Raw genomic sequence first — 25886 nt, 5'->3', positions numbered from 1 at the left:
ATCCTCATATCTTATGCTTTCCTTCCTACTTCTCATTCCCACATTCTCAGCATCCTTTGCTAGTTCCTTTTTCCTACTTGTACTCGGACGTTGATATGCGCTGTCCCTCACTCTCTTCTCTTTCCACACCCTCTGACAAACTTCGAGACCTCCACATTTCTGTCTTTGCCCAACACATGTCTTAACTTCATGTTTTCAAAGTCTTTCTAGGTCTGTGCAATGCAAGAGAGTCGCTGCTAGACACATGTGAAAAGAAAAGAAAATTTAACATTTGTTTCTTCATTCCAATAAGCCACATTTTAAGGTCTTAGTAGTCGCATGTGGCTACTGAGTGGGACGGCATGGCTATAGATCATTGCCATTACCGCAGAAAGTTCTATTGGACAGCACCGTGCTGGTTATTGTCACCTGAATATTCCACAAACACCTCAAACTCATCATGCCTCAAACATGTTATCAGAAGACTATTGGTGTGTATGGAAAAGGGTATCAGAGAAATGCGGGAGGGGGAGAAAGATTCTTTCACTTTTAAGTATTATAAAATGCATCTCAAGAGGCTTACATAATAAAAGGAATTTATTGAGCCATGTAACTAAATGGTACAAAAGAAGGATAAGTTTTGTATGAGGCTTGATCCAGCCTAAGGACCATCTCTCTGCTCTACCACCCATAGCTCTGACTTCATCCAAAGTTAGCACCCCTAGTGGGCACAAGATGGCTGCCAGCAGCTCCCAAAGTCAAAACCTCCCTCTCTCCTGTCCAAAGGGGGATGGCAGATCTTCATCTTAGCATTTGCAGTATAAGTCTTAAGATCCACTCTGCTTGAACTAGCCTAGGCCATAGGTCCTGTCCGCATCTGAACCAGTCACTATGGCCAGGGCCACAGAAAGGATTAACTGGCTCCATGCCATGGTCCATCCTTGGAGCCCGAATCATTTGGGATGATTGTCTCACAAGGGTCCTCAGACAGAGATGGGAAGCTGTAGGGAAGAGAGAAAGGGAACACGGATGCCGAGGAGACATTTACAGTCTGATAGAAGGGGGAAAGCATGATTTTAGAAGGAGATTGAAAAGTGGCGTTTACATTGAATTACCATTCTTTTCAAGTTTTACAACAGCGATGCGGGTATTTGGGGTTGACTGGGAGGAAGGAGAGGACCCTGCTTCTTTCATGTGACTCGCTGTTGACTCGGGGCTGGACAGCATTCCTTCTATCCTGTGTTTCTTTTCTTTCCTCCTCCTTCCTTCCCTTTCTTTCTCTTTTAAAAGATATTATTTATTCGAGGGAGAGAGCGAGCACAAGCAGGGAGGGGCAGAGGGTAGAGGGAGAAGCAGACTCCCCGGTAAGCAGGGAGCCTGAAGCAGGGTTTGATCCCAGGACCCTGAGATTCTGACTTAAGCTGAAAGCAGATATTTAACCCACTGCACCGCCCAGGTGCCCCTTTCCTGTGTGTTTCTTAAGGAAAGGTTTTTTTTGTTTTGGTTTGGTTTGGTTTTTTTGTTTTGTTTTGTTTTTGTTTGTTTGGGGTTTTTTGCAGCTGCAGAAATGATAAAGTTCTCTGGGAGGGGTCAGAGGACTAGGAAATGGGGTTGTTCTTTCAATGCCCAGAGCACAGTGGGGAGAATGGGATATTGTCCATTTCCTGCGATATATATATATTTTTTTTTCTCGAGAAGGGAGAAAAATACAAAGAATCAGGGGAGGGCCTGAAAGCAGACAGAGATAACGCAAATGAGTACAGTACCATACATCTCCTTCCAGACCGCAAAGATAAAACTGCTTCTCTAATGGCACAAGAAATTAATAGGTGTCCAAACTAGAGCAGACAGCTTTTCTAGAATTTTTACGTTGCATTATTTGTTTGCCAGTGACCCATATCACCCGGAAGGAAGGCAATATGTTCTTGAAAGTTCGGGCAGAAATCTACTTCATTTCATGGAACAGAAGTTAATAAAGCCATGCCTTTCCAGCAAGAGTGAAGTGTGAAGTGTGAAGCAAGCTCCAAACTGCTTTCTTTCATAACTATGTACAATGAACATCTTAAGTGCAGAGTAACAGCAGTCCCACAAACTCCATTAACACTTTATTCAGGGAGCCTTATAAACCCCATTTAACTTGAAGTATATTGTCCTTCCTGGAGGGTCTCTTACGAAAAGTTTCAGTTTTGTTTACGTAACATGGTACTGGGGAAAATATTGCGACCAGAGCACGTTGAAATTCCCTTCTTGCACAAGTGCCGAAAAATACTGTTTTCCTGACTTCAGGCTTTTTTTATCCCTTGCTTAAGGGCTTTTTTTTTTTTTTCCTTCAAAGCCAAAGCACTGGAAATGTGTCCACTGTGGGAAGCCCTCCTGATAATTATTTATGAAACTCAGAAGTGGTAAATGAGAGGGCAGCCAACTGCTGCGGGTTATATTAAGTCCCCCCTCCCAAAGGATATGTTGAAGCTGAAATCCCCAGTACCTGCAAGTGAGACCTTATTTGTAAATAAGGTCTTTGCAGAGGGCAAGTGGAGATGAGGTCATACGAACTTGCGGTCAGCCGTAATCCAATGACGGGCGTCTTTATGAAGAAGAGATCATTTGGACACAGAGACAAAGAAAGAGAGAAAAACATGATGGCAGAGGGAGAGATGGGGGTGGTGCAGGGCAAGCCAAGGAAGGCCAAGCACTGTCTGCAACTCCCTGAAAGCTACTAGAAGGCAAGGCAAGATCCTTTCCTACACCCTTCAGATGGCACACGGCCCTGCCAACGCTTAGACCTTAGACTTGTGGTCTCCAAACCACAAGCGAAAGAACACACTTTTGTTGTTTTCAGCTATCTGCTTTGTGGTACTTCGTTGTGGCTGTCCATGAGAAAAGACCTCAGAGCAACATCCAGATCCTTTCCCTCCCTGGTTATTCAGAGAGACACAGGTCCTAAGTTGCCAGACTGACTCAAAGCAACTCACGAATTTCCCTGACTCCTGCCTGCTAAGACACCTGCCAGAGTCACTGTGACCCACTGTGACACAAAGACACCTGCAAGAGACACCGTGATCCACTGTGACACTAAGACACCTGCCAGAGACACCATGACCCTTTTCTGATCCTCAAACTTGAAAACCCCCTAACCTTCCGAGTTATGTCTCCTCAACTCCACAGTACAACTTGGTTAGAAAAAGGAATTGCTCTAAATGGAAGAGCAATACAGGGTCTGGTTTTCTGGGCATGAATTAGCTCCTGAGCCCAAGGAATTCTGCATGTTCCGACCCAAGAGCCCCCAGACCTGCTTCTGAACTCTAATTACTAGTGCACTGGATGAGGCATGGAAGCCCGGTGAACCTCAGTCCCCTCATCTGTAAAATGGGTCTGTAAATCCCACCCTGCCCATTTCCTAGGGTTTTTTGGGACTGGGGTGAGAGAGAATGTGAGTGAACCAGTCTGAAATGGAAATTGCAGGCATATCTAAGACACTGATACACCCGTGGCCGGTGGGGGCGGGGCACAAAACCCAGTTTCTTAGTGAGAGAGGAAGTGGGCGTGGGACGCCCCTGAGATTTAATTCCGGGGGGGGGGTTCTAGAAAGAAGCTCAAATCCAAGGGATCTGCTCAAGGACAAGCAGCAAAGCCAGAGGGCTGCAACCAGAATTCAGGTCTCTAAAACCAGTGCTCTGTCTTCTCACTGAAACACCTCTCCCCACCCCAACGGGTCCGGTGTATTGTCTTCTCTAAATTATTTTTATAATTTAGGAAATTTCTCTCTCACTTCTCCCCCTCTTCATTCTGGTCCCTCTCTCTGTCTTCCCCCCTTTTCTCTTCCTCTTTCTCTCCCTCTCAAACCACATCTTTCTTTTGAAAAGTTTCAAGTAGAGTGAATACAGTGTTCTCAGCCATCTGGGCATAAAGAGCTCACTATGCACTTCAGCAGAAATTATCTCCTTTGAAGAATCCCTTCTTTAATCTCCTCCAAGACAGGTTTTTGTGGTGTTAGAACAAAATGACACAATACTCTTCAAACTAAAAGCCTTATTAAGTAGCATTCAGAAAATCTTGCAACTTCCTCATCTTACTTTCCTTATAATTGGAGACCTAATTAACTGGGTGAGCTTAAATGGTTTTTTGATAGCATTTGGTTATTAGGACTAATAAAATATTCCAGAATAACTGTCTTGGCATTGGGGAGGGGCAGTTATTATCTTTAACATTATGATGATAAAAAAAATACATCTTGGTTGAGTTAAAACATTGGTCTGTGGAATGCAGGTCTCAGTGGGGTTGGAACCGATAGGCACCTGAGCCAAGAACCTTTCATGGGAGAGAAGGTCACAGCAGGTGACCCCAACCTGGGAGAGCATCTCTTTCCTCCGAGGCCTCTCGTAATGCAATGAAAAGCTTGATTGTTTTGGGGGACCCGTTTCGAGACCTGATTACAGACGTGGAGGGCAGACAAGTGGATTCGATCACGTCGTGTCATCTCACCATGGAGATAATAACCACCATCTCGAACCAGAAACCCTTCCACCCCTCACTAACTGTGGGACTTTAGAAAAGTGTGGGGGTGTTCTCAGCTGGGGAAGTAAGCACAGGAATTCCTGCCTTCACCTGCATCAGCCCCATGAGAAAATGAGTGTGAACCTTGGAATCCTGTTGCGAAACTCCACACAAACGGGAAATGCTATTCTCAGTGCAGAAGATGCTCCCAGAGAGACCCAAATGGGGTGGGGGCAGGCCGGTAGTATTGCTCTCTTTGAAGTGAACTTCAAATGAGGACCCAGTTCAGCCCCTGCTCGGAGGTGGCCTTGACATTTCAACCCAACGGGACCCTTCAATCCTCTTGATATTTTCTCTCCCACTATTCACATCACTTTTAAAGGCAGTGGACCCAAGTGGACCCTCAGTGAACCTAGTCCTTGAACCATCCCCCCGCTCTGACCTTGCTCACGAAGGTAGAGTCCTAGAGGACCAGGTAAGGGGATAGACTGCCCTTACCCCTGGCACCTGTTGGACTCTGCTGCCCTTCCAGCCGTGAATGAACTCTCACTTGCTGTCCGGGCCACAGCTGCCTACCGTGCTGTGATTTCTTAGACCAGAAAGGTGAGAACAAAACAAAGCTGGGCCTCCCGAGCACACACCTTACTCCTGTCCAAATGCACTCCTTTTCCAAGGGCAGAGGAAACAGGGAGCCCTGTGCCTGGCTCTGGAAGATTCCAGGGCATTTGTCCCCAGCAACCGTGAGATTCCTGCTCGGGGCTTCAACTTGACCTTCCCTGCAGGGGTGGGAGGAGCATTCCTGCCCCCCTCCCTGCAGCCATCGCTCTCCTTCATGGGCACCCAGATCCGTGGAGCTGGTGGGGGCGGAAACAGCGGGGATGCAGTGGCCCTGGGAAGACTTAGGGTGAGTATTCCGTAGGCAGCCTTCAGAAGGAGAATGAGGCGTCTTCACCTCTGCCAACTCCTGCCTCCACCCGAACCCCTGAGGGCAACCTTCCAGCAAAAGGGAAAACCTTTTCCCTCTCTGGAAAGCTCTGGTCCAGCCTGGTGGGGCATATGACAATCACCTGTGCCCATCCCCTTCCGCAGGTGGTTCTAGACAGTAGGTTCCATTGTGAAATTCATACCATCAAGACAAGGCATATCTCCCAGTCACAGTGGAACCTGTTCAAGGGGCAAGAACTGAGCCTGGGTTTTGGCAACCAGAAGGTTTCCTGAGAGCTCCTAGAGCACGGAGCTGGCTTTTTCAGATGCTCAAGACAGGAGCCTGGAAGTCATCTCAACACCACTCACCTCTCCCTCTGCCCTGAGCCCCTCAATCAGTCAGCAGCTCCGCTGACCTCATCTCTGAAATTTCTTCCGAGTCCACGCCCCTGCGTCCAGCCCCCTTGTCAGGCCTTAGTCCATACCCGCCTCCTTGGTCGGACTTACCTTCCTGGAATCTGCTTCTCTTCAGTGCCTCTCTCCCCACAGGCCTCCCAGTGGTCCCTTTATTTCTTCCAGATTGTCAAATTGGCTGGCGTAGAGTTGCTCATAATATCTTCTCATAATCGTTTGTATTTCTTTGGTGTTGGTTGTGATCTCTCCTCTTTCATTCATGATTTTTATTTGGGTCCTTTCTTTTTTCTTCTTGATAAGTCTGGCCAGGGGTTTATCCATATTATTAATTCTTTCAAAGAACCAGCTCTTACCAGTGGTCCCTTTAAAGGCCGGATCTGACCTTGTCACCGGCCTTAGGCAGAGTCCCCCAGGCACCTGTTATTGTCTCCAGGACAATAGTCAGATATCAGTGGCCTAACTCCCAAAGCCTTGAGGCCCTGGCTGCCGCTGGCTTCTCCAGGAACAAGGTAGCCACTATCCCTCACCTTAACATTCTCTCTCTCTCCCTCCTCCTCTGCCCCTCCCTCCCCTCCGAGTACACGTACACACTCAAAAAAAAAAAAAAAAAAGAGAGAGGTAGAACTCTCTAAAAGCCATTTTGCAGAAGGATGTTAAAGTCATTGCCTTTGAATGTATAGTAGTGCAAAGCAAGGGGAGGGGCAGACTTTTTGTGTAAAGGGCCAGATGTAAATGTTTCAGGCCACGCAGGCCATTCTGTTGGTCACAGCCACACAATTCTGCCAGTGCAGTGGTGTGGAGGCAACAATGGACAATATGTAAATGAATGGTTGTGGCTCTATTCCAATAAAACTTTATTTATAAAAACCAGTGGCATTCCAATAACTTAAAAAGTGTTTTAATAGGGGTGCCTGGGTGGCTCAGTTGTTAAGCATCTGCCTTCAGTTCAGGTCATGATACTGGGGTCCTGAGATCAAGTCCCACATTGGGCTCCCCGCTCAGCAAGGAGCCCTCTTCTCCCTCGCCCGCCCTCCCTGTTTGTATTGCCTCTCTGTGTCTCCCTCTGCCAAATAAATAAATAAAATATTTTTTTAAAAGTGTTTTGATACTTTGCTTATAAAAGATACGGCCTCTGGGTTATTGATTGCTAGTCCCTGGGTATGGCAGAGTGATACCCAACATTTTTATAAGCGGGATTCTGGAGAAGCTAGAATCGTAGAGTTGTACGGTGGATATCACTTAAAGTTTTCAACTGAAGTTTTGAAGCCAAAAGTCCCAATCAGGAAAGAATGAGTGAGATGAGGGAACTAACAGGAGACGCTGAGCCCCCCCGCCCCCCACAGGTGGATACACAATACTTGGAAGCCATCACTACCCCAGCGCCTAAAGGGACAAGGGGAGAGAACAGTGTCCCTGGAACCCAGATGGGAGCTGTGGCCTTGGGGTGGGAACTGTCTGGCAGCATTAGTGGCCATGGGAGGTCAAGAAGGGGGGGCAGCGGAAATACCCTTACCTGTAGTTTGTTTTTTCCAGAGTTGATATTTACCCAATAGCCCATCCTGACCACCATTTTGCTTTTGGTCGTTCTTCTGCCTCCAAGCACTTTTGTATCTCTAACTAATGAATATCTTTAAGCTACCCCTGAAAGGTTGTTCCATAATCCTGCCTTAATAATCAAGTGTAATGTACAGTCTCTTCTACCTAGCTAGCAGTACTCCCCAAACTAAACCTCACTTTTAATTGGTATTTATATCCTCTTGCTTTAACATTCATGGATGCCAGACACACTTTTGGATACACAGTGGATCACTGGAAAGTAATTAAGACCCAAGGAACTCAAAGTCTAGACGAGATAGACCACTAACTAGCCAGAAGAGGGATTCAAACATGCTGTATGTGCGGTCTGAGCCAAGGGCCCTGAGAATACAGAGGAAGGAAGGCTTAGTTTCATCTGATCCAAGGGAAGGCTTTACCTCAGGGGTCACATTTGAATTGGATCTTGAAGGATGGAGTAGGGGTTTTCTAGGAAGAGGAAACAGCTTGAGCAGAGGCACAGAACAGAAAGTGGTATGTTCTGGAAGACAGGGGACTGGGGCAGGGGGATGGAGCAGAGCTGACGGAGTGAGTGAGCTCAGTGCCTGGTGAGACTAACAGGGCAGGTGGTCCTGGGTCCTGAAGGGCCCCCACATACACTGCTGAGACAATTGAGTCTGAGACCTAAGGCACAGTGGACTGAATCCAGACAAGTGACAATTGGTCCCCAGACCTTGAATACTCAAATTTCACCCTAAAATTTAAAAAAAAAAAGTTTTTTTTCTCTAGAACACAGTTCTCCTTCCTTCTCTGCTGACATTTATCTCACCGTCCGCTTCAGCTACGTCTCAGAGACAAACCCTGCCCTCACCAGCCCCCGTTCTGTTCAGCTGCTTTTTTTTTTTTCAACGAAAACTGTTCTTCCAAACAGTTAAATGTGAATTTTGGATCCCGTTTATCAATTTCCATTTATTACCAACTGTGGTTGAAAGATTTGCATGATGAGAAGTGGGAAGACGAAATTGTCTTCTCCTTGGAGAAATAATTTGTGCACCTGCCATTTAGAAATTATTCCAAGTTTATGCTTCACAAGAAAGTTACAGATTGCTCCCTGGAATGGAGCTAATGTACCCATCCACAAGCGACCTCACTTGGGTCTGGGTGTGTTATTAGCTGGAATACCTTCTCAGTGTGGCCTCGGGGAAGCCAATGAAGAGTCATGGATCAGGGCCACTGTTAGGGCATTTATTCACTCACTTATTAAATATTTATTCTCAACTGACTAGGTACGCAGCCATGGGCAAGATGTGCTAGGAGGCACACTCACCTGCATCAGAAACTCCAGTCTTCCCATCGTGGGAGGTAGGCTCCCTGGAGAAGGAATTCGCTCACCTCATTCACTGGTCCATAGCCAACCCAAAGTGATGGGTCTTTACTGAGTGAACGAATAAAGGAACAGAAGCATTTCTGTTGTCGTGGAAAGAATATTAGACGCCTAGGTCTGAATCCTAGAACCTGATTATGAGCAAGCTGGTTTCTTTATCCATAAAAATGACTTGCTTGACCTCTGAAAAGTGACAGCGTTGATCTTAATGCTATTGAACACACATCACATCCTCATCTAGCTTTATCCTTCTGAATGGGAGAAACTGATCTAAGAAAATATTACAAACATCACTGTTTCTAAAAAGCCATCATCCATTCTACGGACCCCAGAAAATACTAACTGGGCCTGGAAACAGGGAAAACTGAGAATCCAGCAGAAGAGAGACAGTAAACTAGAGAATGAGTAACTACGTTTTTTTTTTTTCCTTTGTTGGTATGGTTTTCAAGAGCCAGGGGAAGAACGGAAGCCCTACCCCTTCCCGCTCTGTCACAGAGGTACGATGCCAGTGGATGGAACTTTCTCTAGCCCCCTCGTTATACAATCAGCAAAGTGGGGTGATCAGCAGAGAGCTGGCCTCACTACCCCCATGCCCCTTTGCTTTTTGGCCAAGTGAACCCTGATGGTCAGCAAACCTGCTCTTCCCGGGCGCATCTGACAGTTCAGATAATAGGCCCACAGACGTCAGCCCCACATTTATCCGTTTACAATGGCCCAGTTCTGCACCACAGCATTATTCAGGGCCCACTTTGAAACAAATGTGCCTTGAAACACGGGTGACGGTTCCCCTCCACCCCCACCTCTGCTGGGAACTTCAAAGGACCCCTCAGCGAAACCAAGCTGGGCTGTAATGAGAAGGGGGTTTTCCTAAGCACGAGCTGGAGTCCGGCAGAATCTCAATTGTTGAACTTAAATGTTCAGATCCTCTTCCTGACCATCTTCCTTTATGCCTGAAGGGTCCCATTCCCAGGAGGCACTGGGTTCCTGCACCTTCAATCCAAGTAATAGAAATAGTACTTGTGCCGGGGCATCTGGGTGGCTCAGTGGGTTAAGTCTCTGCCTTCGGCTCAGGTCATGATCTCAGGGTCCTGGGATCAAGCCTTGCATTGGGCTCTTTGCTCAGAGGGAGCCTGCTTCCTCCTCTCTCTCTGCCTGCCTCTCTGCCTACTTGTGATCTCTGTCTATCAAATAAATAAATAAAATCTTAAAAAAAAAAAAGAAATAGTACTTGTGCCTGCCATCCTGTCACTGTCGTCGTCAGCTGTGCCTTTGACTAGCATGTGCAGTTCCAAGGGGCGCCTGGGTGTCTCCGTTAACTGAGCAGCTGACTTTGGATTTCGTCTCGGGTTGTGAGATGAAGCCTGGCGTCAAGCTCGGTGCTTGAGGAATCTGCTTGGGATTCTCTCCTTCTGCCCCTTCCCCCCAGTCCAAAAATAAATAAATAAATAAATAAATAAAATCTTAAAACACAAACAAGGGGCTTCCGCTATTTCGTTATTTGACCCTGGCGATACCCAAGAATTGCATTTCTAGGGCATGATTTCTCACGGGTATGGCTGCTCAGATCCACACCTGAAGAATGGAGGCAGCAAGTTGAACCCAGGTCTCTGATGACTTTGCGGAGCAGCCCTCTCCCATCAGCCTAGACCAGTCAGACGATGAAGGAAGAGAGAAATAAATCTCTTGTCTTACGGTTGCCAGATTTAGCAAATTAAAATATAGAATGCTCCATTAAAATTTGAATTTCAGAGAAGCAACAAATAATTTCAAATACGGCATGAGATCTATTTACATGAAAAAATTATTTATTGTTTATCTGAAATCCAATTTAACTGGGTGTCCTGTATTTCATCAGGCAACCTGACTCTTTGCTCTACATGCTAGCCCAGTGTAGTGTGGAGGTTTCTTTGACCCACAGAGAAGCCTTCCCCTTCCCTCACACAGCACCATGGACAGGGGCTGAGGGCTGGCTTTCATGGGGGTCTCGAGCATCGCAGCTGTTCTGGGGTCCCCATAGGGCTTGTGCTTCTTGTCCTTGTCCATCCTGGGCCCCACTTCTTATCACTGGGTTTCCTCTCCGAACCCACATCTTGCTCCAGGAATTGCCTGGAAGTCCAATCTCTGATAGAACTGGGCCATGATCATCCCTTAGCACCATTGCTGGGGTTTTGAGAACCTGGCCCAAGTTCGATTCTTTTTTCCCTGTTATTGTTTAGACCGTGTCTCCCTTCTTAGGCAGTGAGCACCCTGAGGGCAAAAACTGTCTTTTTGGTCTCTGGCTCTGCAGGGCCAGCCAAGGCCTAGAATAGAATGAGTAGACAGTATTTGTTTAAGTCCAAAAGACTGGATTTCGTGCCTCCCACACACGCAAATTTGTACATTGAAAACTAATCCCCAAAGTGAGAGGCCTGGCAGGTGATCAGGTTATGAGGGAGGCGGCTTCGTGAATGGGATTAGTGCCCTTATAAAACGGACCCAAGAGAGCTCCGTTGCCCCTTCCACTCTGTGAGGACACAGTGATTAAATGGACATCTTGCTGGACACCACATCTGCTGGCACCTTGACCTTGCACATTCTGGCCTCCAAATATGACAAATAAATTTCTCTTGTTTAGAAGCTGCTCAGTGTATGGTCATTTTTATGTTTTATTTAGTTATTTTTTTAGTAATCTTGAAACCCAACATGGGGTTCAAAGCCACGACCCCGAGATCAAGAGTTCCTGGCTCTTCCATCTGAGCCCACCAGGCACCCCAGTGTAGGGTGTTCTTGTTAGAGCGGCTCAAATGGACCAAGCCATTAAGTCAGCAGATGTTACCTGGGGCCATATAGGTCTCCTGCGGGCATGCGGAGCTCCAGGGTTACAGACGCACATTCTGATTCATGTTGGGACTCCAGGAGCAGGTGGAATTACTCTGCCATGCCCCCTGACACCGCCATCTCATGCCTACCTGGGAGTTTGCCGGGGGTAGCAGGGCAAGGAGCAGAGGCACCCCCTTCGAGGAAAAGGGCCCAAATCCTGAACCCTCCCCTTGGGGGGTGACTCTGCTTGGGTGGTACTTTAGCCTCTGCCATCGAATTCTCCAGGAGGGTGGGTGGAGATGGTATCAGCAGGTTGACCCTTGGTGAGGGCCAGAGGCCAAAGGTTAATAGAGGTTCAAGCCCAATGGGCCCATCGTCCCAGTCAGACTGTAGAAGGTTGGTGTCCCAGGCAAGTGGCTGTCAAGGTGGCTTTGCAGGACCAGACTGCAGGGAGCCGAGGCCCAGTTTGCAGTCACTCTGCAGAGAGAATGTCCCCACCTGACTCCCTGAGGAGCTACAGTAGGCTGAGCGGAACCTGTCATAGTGTGGCTTCCGGAAGCCCTCGGTGGCCCCAGCAGCGCCGTGGGCTCTGCCTGCCTTGAGGGGCTGCCTGGATGTACGGCCATCTGATGAGCACAGCTAGGGCTGGGACTCGGGCTTGCGCACAGAGAGTCACCTCTGAGGGAGTCCTGAGCCTAGCAGGGCAGGGGTGAGGACAAAAGCCTGGGCCTGCTGTCAAGTTGGCCTGTTGGCACGTCGTCCTGTGTTGGCATGGAGAAGTGTGAGCTGTGCTCTGGCCCTTGCTGTGTGGGGACACTTTCCTGCAGCCCAGAGCCTATGAGGCGGGACCTGCCCCCAACCCACAATTTGGTTCTTTTCAGTTCTCTGAAACTGAGTTCTGCTCATCTGATGGGACCTCTGGGAGTCTCACCCTGGACATGGGGGTGCTGGCCACCCTGACCTTGGTGGGGGAGCTGCTGTTCCTTTTCTGTCCAGCAGAACGTCAGCTGTCAGTTCCTCTTCTGTCCCCCCCCATCCCCCCGCCCCGGCCTGAAGCATCTGTGGCTTGCCTGAGCACAAGTTCCCCATGCCGGCTTGCTGGGGCACCTGTCGGGACCAGCCAGGAGAGGGGTCCCTGTGGCACGCCCCTTCTGCCCCCCAGGCATTATGCTAATGTTCCCTGTCCTGCCTCCCCTTTCGATCCTACTGTTTATTCTCTTCATATAGTTCTACGGATTCTCCTCAAAAAGATTTTAAGGTAAACGTGTTTTCCAGCCCTCACAAAAACCCTGGGCAGTAACCAGTATTATTTCTATTTTAAAGACGGTGAATGGCAGCTGAGAGAGGGGACCTCGCGGCTAGTGGGCACAGCTCATGGCAGGATAGGTGATAACACAGGTCATTTTGACTCCAAATCGAAACTTCTCCCATCCTCTTAAAGACTGAACATCGAGGAAGCATTTGGTACATATAAAAGAACATATACAATGTATATGTAGGTTGTAAAGCATAACAATAGTGTCCCTCTGTGAAGGCTCCCCGGGGCTCTCTGTGGGTCACACTGCTTCTAGATGAACACGGTGGGATCCCCTAGGAGCCATGCTGAGCCCAGAGCTTTCCAGTCTTCTGTCCTGTGAGCCTTGCCGTCCCTGGCGGACGGGGTTGGGCCCTTCATCCTCAGGGTACAGACAGAGAAACTGAGGTGCTGGGGCTTTTCCAACCAGCCCCAGGTCCCTGCCAGGACAGAGCCTAGGCTCCCACGTCTGGCTGCATTTTTGCAGCAAAAATGTCTGGCGACATTTTTGAAAGCGTAGATCCCTGAGCTTTATCCCTGACCTTGTAGATCTGAATTTCCAGAGCTGTGGCCCCGGAAGGCATTTTTTTCCCCAGTCCCCTGGCAACCCTGATGTAGCTGGCCCCACAGCCCAGGCTGGGGGACTCTCGTTCCGTGGTCGGGAGTGGGGGACAGAGCCATGAAGTGGCAAACACACCTGCTTGGCTTGGTCAGCTAGTGAGTCTCAGGATGTCTCGGGGACCCTCCTGAAACAAACACGCAAACCCTTGCCCCAGGCAGAGGGCACTCCTTCTGGAAGCCTTTCCTTGTTACAGACCATCTAGGTGACCTAATAAACAAACACGGAGGATTCCTAATACTTAGTGTTTATAAGGTAAAAGGAGCCTGTCACTAGCATTTACTGAGGAATCTAATTCTGCATTCTACTAAGGAGTCTGGCTGCCACCCAGCTCTTGGCAACAGAAATGGCTGGGGTTCCTGCAACTTCGGGGAAGGATACCGGCTGCCGGCGTCCCGTCGGCGCTGCCTCGTGTTGGCTGTGCTTTCCGGCCTCACCAGTATCCATGGAGCTGGTGGCAGTCTGTGTGGTTAGCCCGGCAATGTGCAGCGATGCCCATTTGCAGGACCCGTTTGGGGAGTCTATAATTTTCCAATAACTGGATGCTAACATTTCAGCTGTTATCATTCATTTACAAATCGTGCACATCCCCAGCACAAAGGCAGGTGGGTACAAGCCCCTCTGGCTCTCCCCCAGTTTGCTGGGATGGTGGTGGGGCAAGTTAGCCCACAGTTCCTTTCCCGCTGGAAATCAGGACGGGTCGTGGCAGGCGGACCCCGGGATCTTTCATCCAACCAGGTCCCCAGTCGACAGTTTGAGAGCCACTGGCCTGGGGGCACCAGCTCTTTGAGCTGGGAGGAATCTTAGCCCCAAATCAGGGAGCCTCAGAATTTGCTACGGTTTCTTTAACAAGCTAGACCCAAGAGGTAGTTTCTTCCAATTTTGGAGACCAAGGCTGGGCACACGGACAGTGGCTGCCCGCTTGCTAACATGATATTTAATTTACAGCAGCCCGAGAGCGTAGCTTGTGCGTGTTAATATTGGATTATTTCTCTTCATAGTTAGCTGCCTCCTCACTTCACCGTTTCCATGGCAACCCTTCTCAAACACCACTTCGTACTCTGAATACACAATGTAAACAATCTGCAGTTGAACATTTCCCAATTTAGGGGTTTGGAGCCAGAGCCAGCAGGCCTGCCATTAGGGATAAAGGTGAGCACCGACCCCAGGAAGGTGCCAGGAGCTGGCCGGGACTCTTCCCTCACTTAGAGTTGAGGGACCGGAGGCTCGGAGAAGAGAAGCGACTTTCTTCGTGCCACGCGGTTTGTGAGAGAGCCTGAGCCAGAGCAAGGGCGTGTCCGGGAACCACAAATGCTCTCCCCCGCGTGCTCTTGGCAGACACTGTTGGTCCGTCCTGGTCTTCTTCCACCTCAAGCCTACTCTCGCTCTGCTCCATTGTAGCATGGCGCACTGGGAAGTCACTGCCAGCTGGTCGGAAATGGCGTGTCAGATGAAGTTCTGTTGCCTTTCCCACGGAACCAGTGCTAGATCCAGTCCTGCACAAGGAATGGCCTGAGCGTGGGTCACTCGTAGGTTCCAGAAGCCAGAGGATCCAAGAACTAGGAAGACCGAGCAGGAGGAAGGCGACTCAGGGAGCATCGTCTGCGTGCCAGACACGACGGAGGTTAGTGCTTCCATATGCATGACCTCATCTCCCCCTTTGAAACTCACCAGATCCCCATTCAGGGGGAGTCAGGAGCAGGCTCAGGTCCAGACAAAAAAACCAGACCGAGGGGCAGAGCCGGGTGGAGAATGTTTGAGAGACACTAAGTGTGGACAGAGCCAGAAGCATCCGTCAGAACAAGTCCTTAAGGTACTCCAGGGAGTGGGCGGGGTGGGGGGAGGCAAGGTCCACTGATGAACCTGAAGGATGGCAGCGGGCACCCAAGCCCTGTGTTGAGAGCTGAGCGCGGCGGGAGAGGGAGTGCAAGTTTGGGATCAGTCGGCGCACTCCGGGGCTGCATTGTGAGCGCGGGTGGCAGTGTGCATATCTCATTCTCACAGGCTTTGGGGCGCGTCCGAAGACGGAGGCTCCTACAGGATGTTCACAGCTCAGTGGATGGTGACAAAGCTTTAAGGAAAGACCCGCCCCATTGTTAACAGATAGGAGACTGAGGCATGAAAAGATGAATTGACACTTTCAGAAGCCACCCAACCTGTGAGGCCCACATGTGACCGGGGCACCGGGCTGCAGATCCCAGACCCTGTTCATTGTCTTATGAATCACTGCCTCTTCCACTTCAAAGTCATAAAAAAAAAACTAGGAGGGAGGGGACAGCATGGACAGTACCTGGGATATAGGGTCTAGGGAGAAGTACAGAGGGCAAGCAGAAGTGGGGAGGGGTGCGGTGGAGTGGAGGGACCCTGAGGAGGCCAGAGCCTGGCCAGGGAGCCCTCTTTTCTCCAGGGATCTCATGCCAGGGCCATAGCGATTGTCCAGGGCTGCCTGACGTGGGACTTCTTCCGCAGTTGGCAGCGACAGTCTCTGTGTCTTTCATTTTGAGAACTGCCTTCTCTTGCCTTGCTGGGCTGGTCACTGAGGCAGCCCAGACTGGTGCAACTGCCTCAGTGAAAGGCACTGATCCATCCAGGAGGGCTGCCTGGAGAAAAGGGACACCTCCAGCGCTCCTACCCCCTGTGTGTCCTGCCAGCCCAGAGGGCCACATCAACAGGTGCTTCTAGGACCTCCATGGGTTCCATCAGACAAGTTGTCTCTACTCAAGAAAACTGGGGCGCAGCCTGCTGTCCAACAAGTAGCGCAGAACCCCACGGAAGTTTTTGATCTTTTCTTTTTATCAAAGGAGGTATTTTTATTTCCAGTGTCTGCCCACACATATTAATGCACACATTTCCTACATAGGTATAAGCATGACAAGGAGGATTATTGGTTTGTTCTTGTTTTTTTTTAATAGAAAAATCTCAGACCCTTTGCTGTCGACTTTGTAGCAACCCTTAGCATCTTTTGACATCAGAGCCAATGATCACATGATTGCTGTGTTTTTAGCAATGAACCAGAGGACACTCTTGGCATCAGGAGGATGAAGAGAGACTCAGAGGGCATGTTTGGGAAAATGTCACCTGTGGGTGCCCTATGGAGGGTAGGCTGCTGTTCTAAGGGTTAAGATTTTGGGAAGTGATAGGAGAGGGCTCTCTGTTTAGCTGCCAAGCAGGCTTTGGAGATTTTGGGGGTGGGGGGTGTTGGTAAGCAGTTCATCATTTGTAGGTTTTAAACAAGCAAACACAAAGGGAGGCTCATTCCTAGCACAGTCGGTGTAGAGTTTCTGCCTTTCCACCCACATCCCAAGGGGCCCAGAGCACCTCCACTCAGCCCTCGGAGCCCTGGCTGCTCCTTTGATTTTGCTTTCACCGGTTACCAAGGTGTGCCGCGGAGGTGGGGCTCTGTCTGCTGTCTGTACTCCTAGGGTGTCCCATCAGGTTCCCCTGGTGATGCCAACAGGGTCACCAGATCTGTAAGAGTGCCCTGAGAGCCAGGGCTGGCCTCCAGGTCCCATTTTGCAGCCTGTGCTGAGCTGGTCTGGCTTGGGGCCCTTGTGGGGAGCATTCTGGGCTCTCAGAGTATTGCCATGAAGAAAATCCACACACACTTTCGGGCTCTGGGCTATAAACCTGGGACCCGGACAATGACTTTCTCTCTGACCCCTGCCCCCTCTTCACCCTCAGCGACTTGGATATAGTTGTTCTGCCTTCTGGGGCAGTCTCCTCAGAGGAAAGGAACTGTACTGTGCCTCCAGTCCTCGGAAGAGACCTCTTGATTACAGCAGTTTGCCACACAGAGACAGCCACAAGCCAGGAGACCAAGGCCTGGCTCCACCACTGTCTCACTGTGACCCTGGGAAGGTCTTGCCCCTTTTCTGGGCCTCAGTCTCCCCATCCATAAAATGTAAGGATTAGTCTACATCAGTATTCCTCAAAACACCAGTTCTATGGGAACCTAACTGTGGATAGGAACAAAAAGGGCTCCAGGGCCAGATAAGTTTGGGAAATGCTGGATTCGGCAAAATGAAAGATGCCCCATCATTGCAGATCTTCTCAGAACCTTTAATAAACCTCATAGATTTCCAAATGGGGATGGTAGCATAAGGAATTTTAGAAATTTCGAACATCTCAGTCTTTTCAGCATGAACATTAGAATTCTCCTTCTGTCCTTGGAGAGGCAAGGAGAAATTGATCATCACTTCTTCGAGCATTTACAGCTGTTTGGTCTTTCAGTTTTTTCCTAAACTACGAATAGTCCTGGTAAGGTCTCGGGAGTAGGAAGAGGGGCACCTTAAGGGTTTTGACAGTCCTTAGAAGAAGGGTTTGGGGGAAGGGTTCCAGTCCTTCAGAATTTGCATTCAAATTCCCATGTGTATAGTTAGTATACTTTCTGGGCTGGCGGGGGGCATAGGGTCTAGAGCATTCGGTGAATTTTTGAAGGTATTTGTACCCCAAAGATGGTGACCCACTGCCTTTAGACTCTTACCTTGGTAGAAAGGAAGCTTGACTACGTAGGAGTCTGTATGTGAAACAAACCAGGAGGGACTTTGTTATCTTACTGGGAGTCAGGGCAGTGGGAACAGGAAACAGAAATGACAGGGAGGTGGGCAGAGGTTGGGGACAAGGAGAGACATAAGCAGCCCCTCCATCCTGAGCAGGTCTTGGCACCCCCCCAACATCTTCCCTGGTCCCTCTATGAGGGCTCCTGAAACTCATCTCCTGGTTCTTAGGTATGCAACATAGCTCCTGAATATTCATCTTTGTGGCAGGGGCTGTCTCAGAAAGGCTTCATTTCTCACAGGTCAACAGGGCTCCATTTATGAAATTGTTGCTTCAGGGCACCGATGTCCTGAAAGTATGGGTCTCTTCAAGGCCAGACACTTTCTCTCACTTCCTCAGAGACACCAGGGCTTCTGTCCTGGACTCTTTCCACACAAACCAGAGAAGGATGTTGGGAAGCTGAGAAATGGTTGCAAGAAACCACCTCCTCATGACAGAAGCATAGTCTGTACACTTGGCTGTGTCCCGAGGCCATGGGGGCATTCTTGAGGTGACCGAGAGAAGGTTCTGGTGGAACCAGGACCCGGAGGTGTGAAGAGGGAGCCTGTGGAGTTCACTCAGAAGCTGAATTCCAAAGTTCGCCATTCTGGCCGGCTGCTGTCCTTTGATCACTGGCCTTTGAAACAGAATACTAATCATAAGTCTATACATTATTATTTACCGGCCGTCTGAGGGATTAGAATTCTCTGGGCTGGTAGGGCCTCCTGACCGCTCACACGCATGACCCCGAGGAGGGCGGTTTCAGCAGTTGTCAGAGGGGAGAGCAGAACTGGGTGCTGGTCACAAAAGCTCTTTTTCTTTCCTTTCTCGGGTATCTTCTGAAGTATATGTGTGTCTCCACCCTGCAGGTAAGAATTTGCCAGGGAGTTTGCTTTCAGAACCTGGTTAAAAGGGGGAGAGAGAAAGGAGAGGCCCCAAAGCCAGCTAACAACATTCATCAGGAATCCTTTAAATTAATTTAAAACGCTGAGTCATACAGGCCCATCAACATTGCATAACAGCCATTAAAGTATTAGTATTACTTTGGGGGGCACTTTATTATGCAACGCTGGGGTAAATCTCCTCTGGGCCTTTTTTTTCTTTTCTTTTTTTTTTTTTTTAATTCCCCAAAAGGCTTGCCGTTTGCAAATTTATTTTCAAATGGGTTGAGTCTGTTGTTCCGGTCTCCTATTCAGCCTTTCCCCTCATGAAAGTTAGTATCTAACATTAAAACCCTGCTTGATATTTTAAAAACACTTTGAATCATGTCCGAAAACAGAACTACCAATCCATTCATTTAACAAGGGTTTACTGAGAGTAAGCTCTGTATTGTCTTTTCTGGGTAAAAGTGGGGGGTGGATATAAATTTTCCTCGTGTGTAAAATAGGAAGGCCTATCCTTTTTTTTTTTTTTCCTTGAGATTTTATTTATTTGACAGAGAGATCCCAAGTAGGCAGAGAGGCAGGCAGACTGAGCAGAGAGCCTGATGCCGGGCTTGATCCAAGACCCTGAGATCATGACCTGAGCTCACCCACTGAGCCACCCAAGTGCCCTAGGAAGGCTCATTCTTGAGGCAGGTGCAGGGAATCCTGGACCCAGACTGCCTGGTTCTGAGTCCTAGCTTGGTCACTTAGTAGCTGTGTGACTTCTGGCAAGTTACTAACCACTCAGAACCCTTGGGCTCCTTCACCTGAAAACGGAAGAGGATAATGGTATTTACCTGCCAGAGCTGTTGGCAGGATTAAATGACTCAGTAGATACAATGTACTTGGAAGACTGCCTGGCCCTGACCAAGGGTAGGTGAAGAGGATACATAGTTAGGATTGTGTTTGTTGATGACTGCTTGCTTGTGCATGGCCCAGACTATTTACCGCCACTTTCCAGCCTCCCTTGCGGCCCTGGCCACCTGGCTGAGTTCTAACCCATTAGGATATGAGGCAGTTGGAGTTGCCAGCTCCAAGTCTGACCTAGGAAAACCTTCCACTTGGAACTCTCCACCTCTCCCCACTGGCCCCGGGCTATCTCAGTGCAGATCAGCTTGCCCCACTGCACCACCCCCCCGGAAGCCACATGTGAAGAGGGCATGGTCACGAGGTGGAGGGGACCATGATGCCCAGCCAACCACATGGAGAAGGGCTGCCTGCCCCCACACCCAATTTAAACGTTGTCTGAGCAAAAAATAAACTTCAGAAGTGCTAAGCAGTGCCTTCTGAGGGCAGCTGAGTTCCTAGTGCAAGGCCCTGGGCTAGGTTTGGAATGTGGTGAAGACCTAGATGTCTCTCCTGAGGGACTGAGCCTTGTTGTGAGTATTTAGTTGTTTGACTCTGAGTTTCTGATGTTATCTGGGTAACCGAACCAAAGGACGTCCAGTTCTCTGGCTGGAGACAAGAGCTTGCATGTCCAGCAGGGGTTGGCCCGGTATCTGGCAAGTTCCCTGCAGACAGCTGCCCTGGCTGGCCGCCTGGGCTCACTACTCTTGCTTTCTAGACCATGCGTTTCTGCCCAGACACCGCAGGGATCTCTTCCCATTTGCCAGGATGTACACCATTTCGGTCCTTAGATCTTGGTGTCTTCTCCCGTCTTTCCAAGCCATGGGAATTAGCAGGAATGTTTGTACAGGAGACTCCAAAGTGTGCAAAGTGAAACTTTTCCCTCATTAAAACCCCTAAGCACAGGCTAGAAGGATGCTTATCATGTGGAATTGACTTCTGGTCTGGGGCGGGGGGGTACTTTCGGGAACACGCCTGGGTGGGAGATGCACCTGTCCCTGCAGGTGGTCCCAGCAGCATTTAGTTGTTCCCCTTGAGGCAAAGCCACACTGCCTTTGACGAAAATCTCTGGCACTCTATCTGTCCTTCTCTCTCTCGGCACTTGTCGTCTTACTTCTGGCATAACTGTCATTTCTTCCCATGTATTCAGGCCCTTCAAGAGATGCAGAGAGGCTGGGGCTTCTGAGGCTTGAGCCATTAGAGAGAAATAAAAAATATGAAAATAGGGCACATTCCCAGGAAAACAAAAACCCACGCTGCTCTCGCCTTTGGCTGTGCAGTCCGCTGATTGTAAAGGAAAATCTGGCTTTTGTGCAATGTCATGGCTCCTACTGAGCACAGAGAGGGCCAATCCAACAGCAGACAATTAGCAAGGGTCTAAACCAGAGGCACTTTTAAGCCATGTCCCTTGCCAAATAGCCCTTCCTCCTGTCCCTGGTGGCAAGCTCTCTCTGCCTTACCTCTGCTCTCAGACCGATAAGAGCTGAGTGACCAGAGGGGTGACGAATAGAGGGTACTCGGTAATCCGTGCCCTGGAGAGGAGGCGTGGATCTGTGAGTTACTACCGGGGGCATCTTGGACAACTCTCTTATTTTCCTTGAGTCCCCACTCCCCATTGGTGGTGGGGGCCTGCAGCTGTCCACTGAAACCTCCTCCTCTGCTCCCACCATCGCAGAATTGTCCCGGGGGTCTGCTGCCCACCTGAGCATTTTCTAGTCTTCCTGGGTTAGATATGGTCCTGCGACGAAGCCTCCACCCACAGAATCTGAGAAGTGAGTGATACAGCCTGGGGCTTACGACACCAGGCGCTCCTCCTCCTTCTTGTTGGCTGTAACCAGGAGCGATGGTCAATCAGCTTCAACTGTGTAGCAGAGGATCATGCCCTAGGGGATGGCAGAGCCACAAAGTGGCAAGAGCCTGGGTCCCTGCGTGGTGATGAGGTGCCAAGCCACCTTACCAACCTGGACAGCTCTATGCAGACTCTTGTATAAAAGAAACGGCTCGGCCTTTAAGTCATGCTAGTGATGGACTTCCTGGACACAGTAGCTTCCTCTGCACTCTCACTGATGTATGCTTCAGACGCTTGTGGCATGGGAAAACATTGAAGCTTAAAGCGATATGCAGTTAGGTGCTCAGTAAATGTTTTCTGAGTGGTGAACAAAGCAATTTGGTTATTTTCATATTTCAATCCAAGGACACTGAGAATCAGGCTTGCGAAGCATGGAGCAGCTGTATGGGTTGCATTAGGAGACCCCAGGTCTGGTCTAGGTAAGTATCTCTCCTCCTCTGACCAGCCTGCACTGGGAGTCCCCACCATTAGCCAGTCACCAGGAGATGGCTCAGGCAGGACATAGTGCCATGACGTGTAGCCTTCTGTCTCCAGTTAAAACTAATTTATTCAACAAGCTAGTTGGCACACCCTTCAGGACGAGTCTCTGTGACATGCTGTCATGGGAGAATGGTCTGGCTAATGGGCAGAAGACCCGGTTCAGATTCCAGCTGTTCCTCTAACTCCTTGTGCGAGCTTGAGCAGGCCACTCCAGTATGAGGGACCTTGTAAAGGGGGGACTCTAGTTCTTGTTCTGTCTCCTCCTCGAGGCTATTATGGGAATCAAAAGATGCAGCGAGGGTGAAAACCCCGTATATGATGGATGCTGGCAGGAGCAACATGATGGGTCGAGTCACATGTGCTGAGTGAGGGCCGGGTATGCTTTCCCTTCCTTCCACGAGCATTTACTAAACACCCACTATATCCAGGTCGTGAGCATGGTATATGTGGTTCCTGTCTCCACAGAGCTTAGAGTCTGGGAAAACGATACATAAGGAAAGAGGTCATTACAATATGGTCTGATGAACTACTGGATAGAAATACAAGGCACCATAAAAGCACAGAAGGTGGAGGTCTTAACTCAGACTTCAGTGGTCCTGCAAGGTTTCTCGGAGGTCATGATACCTTCCTCAAGATTGGAAGCAGAAGAGTTATCCAGGTGTCTTAGTTCAGGTTGTTCTAACAATAATACCATAGAACAAGTGGCTTATCAACAGACATTTATTTCTCACAGTTCTGGAACCTGGAATGTCCAGGATCCTGGGGCCAGCAGATTTTGTGTCTGAAGAGGTCCATTTCCCAGTTCCTAGACAGCCATATTTTTGCTGTGTCCCCATGTGGCAAAAGGGGAGAGAGACCTCTCTGAGCCCTTTTTATAAGGGCACTGATCCTATTAATAAGGCCCCGCCTCCAAATGCCATCACATATGCATTTAGGGGGGAACACAAACATTCAATCCATAGTGCCAGGTGAAGGGGGCTTTGGAGGTAGGAAGGCATGTTCCAGAAAGATGGGACAAGGGTTACCCCTGAAGAACAAGAAAGGGATTATGAATAGCTAGAGCCTGGAGTGAAAGGAAAGGAGTAATGAAGGATGGGGTTCAAGGGGCCATGAGAGTCTGGAGCAGGGTTCACCACCCTGGTTGTGGCCCAGCACCCGCTCCCCAGGGCCAAAAAGCTCCCCAGGTGAATTGAATGTGCGGCCAATGTGGAAAACCCCAATTAGATCATGCAGGATCCTATACCAGGCTAAAGAGCTGGAAGTCTATGCTGAGAGCAACGGGGAGTCTCTGAGGGTTTCATGGAAGAAAGGGACATAATCGGATTTTCCTTCTTTGGCAAGAATACTCTAGTTGCTGAGTGGAGACAAGAATGTGATGGATAGGCTAGCCTTGGAGATACTGGTTAAGATTGGGAGAGACACAGAGCCCATGGTGTCCATGGCGATGGCAAGAAGTGGACCCATTTGAGGTCCTAGTGGGAGCAGCCTGAGGCAGGAGAGAAAGAGCTGGGAGGATCAGGATGAAGCCCAGGTTTTTGATGTGGGCAATCCCCGGAACACACAGGTCTACATTCCTGGGAAGGCTCCAGCTCTGGACTTCTGAATCAGCAGCAGAGAGCAAATCTTGCCATCCAGGGAACTGACGAGCTCTCCCGGGCAAGAGAGAAAAGAGTGAGGAAGACAAGCCCAGGACAGAAGCCCAGAGGGCTGAGGAAAGAGCTAGTCAGAGAAGGAAGAGAAAACCCAGAAGCACGCACCGTCCAGAAAGTTATGGATGTGACTATCAATAGAAAGGTGCATTCAAGCATGTCAAATTCTACTGAGATATGGTCTCAGGTCACTGGTGACCTTGGCAGTGAAGATGAATGGAAACTTAGGGTGGCACGAAAAGGATCTTGAGAGCAGGTGCCACCCAACAGAGGCAACAACTATACTTTATCTTCTTCACATTGTAGCCAAAATGTGTTTATTCATTCCCTAAATATTTATTAAGCACCTAATGTGCTGGGCAGTGTGTTCAGAGCTGTGGATAAGACAACAAGTCCTTGAGGTTCTTGCTCGCCAGCAGGAGACAGATATTCTCACTCATATCATAGGCTATGTCATGGCAATGCACAGCAGGGGCTTTGCAACACGCAGGACCAGGGAACGGGGAGGGGCAGGCAGGAAAGGTCCTAACAAACAGGGGAGAGGGATGTGAGGTCTGTACGGTGGTTCTCACTGGGGCTGTCCACTGCCCCAGTGAAGCTCAGATCTCAGCCAGCAGAGGAAAAATGGAACTATAGGACATCCTTGGGGTTTGGTGGGACCCTGGGACTGGCTTTGGCCAATGAGTGATGGGTAACGGTGAGCATGTGGGTAGTGGTGGCCAGCACGCATATTCCCTTGCCAGTGCAAGATCCTCCATAAGGCTCCCTCTGGTTTGGCGAACTGCCAGGTTTCAGACTGTGGTTGCTCCCAGGTACCTGTGTAGCTGCCCCATGACAGCATACAGGTAAGAAAAACTGTTTAACCTTTATGCATCTTAAGTTCCTTGGCTGGAGTTCTATAAATTAGGTCAACGAAAGACAGATTAACAAGAGGAAAAGAAGCAGAAGTTTATGAACACATGTGTCGTGAGTATACACAGGAGCCCGCGGTAATGGGTAACTCAAAGGGGTGATGAGAACTCGGGCTATCGCATCTGAACAAAAGAACAATACTTTTTTTTAGCGAAGTGACAAGACAAAGGAGAAAAGACGGGGCTTCTAGGGGTGGCAAATTGTGAAAAGGCAGATACATAGTGGTAGATAAGGGCTAGTTTTAGCCAGATTTGTTAGAGAGATCCCTCTGGGCCTGTCTCTGGGCTGATAAGGATCTAGAGTTGTCATCATGATTAACCAGGAAGGCCTGGTAGGGGGTCGGGTGGGGGGGCACCTTTGCAAATTTATGTACTGCTTTTACATAAATAGGGGAAGGGCAGAGGGTTTTTCATGTATCTGCTTCTTCTCATTTGCCTTCAGCTCAAAATAATCTTTACGCCAAAGTGGCATATTTGGAGCTTGCATATTTTGCCACCCAGAAGCAAACTTTTGTTGTTTGCTACAGTCACCATTGCATAACCTAGTCCAGTGGTTCTCAAAGTGGGTTCCCTGGACCTGAGTTTCTCCTGGCAACTTGTTAGAAATACAAATTATGGGGCACCACCTTGAACTTATTGAACCTGACTCCCTGGGATGGGGCTCAGCCAGGTGAGTTTTAATATGCCTTCCAGGAGATTCTGAGGCACGGTCAGGATTGAGAACCACTGCCCTGGCTGGTGCTGACTGCCTCCAGCCATCTGAAAGGCAGAGCAAGAGGAATTAGAATCTATAGAGAAGGTCATTCTAGTAAACTTGAAAAAAAAAAAAAAACAAAAAAACAAAACTAAGTAAGAAGAATTAAATGGTGAAGTTCTCCCCACCACAGGAAAGAATTTTTAAGAAAAAAAATATTGTATCTACCCCCAAAGACTGAGCCTTCCTATCAAAAGAGCCACAACCATTTGGCATTATGAAGAGTCTCCCAACTATGTCCCATCAGAGGAAAGCAGCGTTGCAGAGGGGATACTCTGAATCTGGCGGCATTGAAGGCAGACCAAGGGCCTGAGATAAACCCAGACGTGCATTTCCCATTCGTTCCCGTGGCCCTGCTGACTTAGAAAATGCTCCTGAATGCTTTGAATCTGAAAGGTACATAAAACCCAATTCTCTCTTCTGAGGGGTGAGTCTTTAGGGCTGGAGTGGAGGCTATTTGGTAATGGGGACTATTTAAATGAAGCAAAAAGTACAATT

At 49.0% G+C, this 25886-nt stretch overlaps 1 protein-coding gene across 1 annotated transcript in view; it reads left to right on the top strand.

The window, feature by feature from the left end:
* Positions 1-14887: 14887 nt before the first annotated feature.
* The window catches only part of SLC24A4 (solute carrier family 24 member 4), a 180509-nt gene continuing 169510 nt past the window's right edge, over positions 14888-25886 (top strand). Inside the window, exon 1 of the mRNA XM_032344630.1 lies at positions 14888-15064. The gene's annotated coding sequence lies outside the window, so the exon portion shown is untranslated. The remainder of the gene's footprint in view (positions 15065-25886) is intronic.

The sequence above is a fragment of the Mustela erminea genome, chromosome 5 (genome assembly GCF_009829155.1).
Source record: "Mustela erminea isolate mMusErm1 chromosome 5, mMusErm1.Pri, whole genome shotgun sequence".
NCBI lineage: Eukaryota > Metazoa > Chordata > Mammalia > Carnivora > Mustelidae > Mustela > Mustela erminea.
Note: the sequence above shows the minus strand (reverse complement) of the source record. Positions and strands in the feature narration are given on the sequence as shown.